We start from the raw sequence: 1,497 nt of genomic DNA, 5'->3' as shown, positions 1-1,497 counted from the left end.
TGGATGGATGCAGGCCATGTTGTGTTTTTCTCTCTGAGCTAACAGATCAATACATCAGCAGGCTCAATGCTAACCCAATTCTCAATAGCATGGTGCCCATGACACGCTCCAGGGGCAGTCTAAAAATCCACTATTCAAAGGAAGTGTCACTTTTTATACAGTAATAGGTCTTTGCTTTAGCCAACACATGATGTATTTCACTACTTGTGTACTTCCGTCGCTCTTATCTGCCACCTACAGCTGTAGAAAGCTTCTTTCATAATTAAACCCAAACATTGTCTGTGTTGATTGTCAGACATCCAGGTCATGGAAAGTCCATTTGGGCTTTCATCAAATAGGCAAAGATACACAATAAAGGAGGGAGAAACAGAAGGACAAGTGGAACAACATTGTTATCCCAGCAGGTTTATCATAGAAAGTCAGGTGAATCTTCTCCAAGCATGACTTCCCAGGGCACTTCAGACCCAGCCAGCCACTTAGACAAAAACTGGTTCATCCCAAAGACAAAGCAAACAATGTTGTGTACCTTTACAGTGCAGCAAGGACTGCTCAGAACTCTGCACTGGAAAAACCAAACAGCCATACATATGCTCGACCTCATAAACACATGGCACAACATAGAACAGCCACTTCGACAGGACGAGCTGTACGTCTGCATCTGAAGGCCAAAGGCCACTCTTTCGAGGATGCCAGAGGAGTTGAAGTAGCCACGTATGTCCACTGTGAACAACCATTTTTGAACAGAGGGGGTGGATTACAACACCAACTGTCTGCCACCTACAATTTAGTTTTGAGATCCCTTCACAGGTGCCTTAACGCCCACTCATATCTTGCGTCAGGTGATCTCATCAGGTCACATGATAGGTTGAGGCAAGGTCTCACGTGGTTTCATCCAAACCCACACCCTTTTTCACACCTTGGTTCATGTAATGAGGTACATGATCAATAGTGGGTCAACGACCCTCTTAAAATACAGCTCCCACTAGGGCCTAAATACCTGGGACTCTCCACCATTAGGTCTTAGAACTGAAGAAGTTTCTCAGATGAGAGGTTGAAATGTCTTCAAGAAACTTAAAGTCCAGTCGCTTAGAATACCCCAACATTATTAATGTTTCCCCAATTAAGCATAGTGATATACCTGATACATACAGCATAAAAAACCTATAAATTTCAATCAAATATAAAAGGAAAAAAGTCTTTTCAGAGGCATTACTGCAGTGTCATTGCTGTCAGATTCAAGTGAGTAAAGATCTACAGCAAAGGCGGAATCTTAAGTGTCAGCTTTTTTCTGATTTAAACGATCTCTTTCACTGTTGTAATTAAGTCACCTGTCTCCTGGTTCCTTTTCTTATTGTGAATCCTCACCGGCTGTGCGCGTGCCACTCTCTACATGTCTGTCTTTTGCTTTCATACTTCCTCTTTTTGTCCCTTTACTCCTCCTAACTCTACTCTCTTTCTCTTCTTCCTTCCCCACTCCTTTTACTTTCCCTTCTCCAT

Source organism: Pundamilia nyererei, unplaced genomic scaffold (assembly GCF_000239375.1).
Source record: "Pundamilia nyererei isolate P.nyererei 1_Seehausen unplaced genomic scaffold, PunNye1.0 scaffold00040, whole genome shotgun sequence".
NCBI classification, from domain to species: Eukaryota; Metazoa; Chordata; class Actinopteri; order Cichliformes; family Cichlidae; genus Pundamilia; species Pundamilia nyererei.
The sequence above is the reverse complement of the archived record's forward strand: the minus strand, read 5'-3'. Positions refer to the sequence as shown.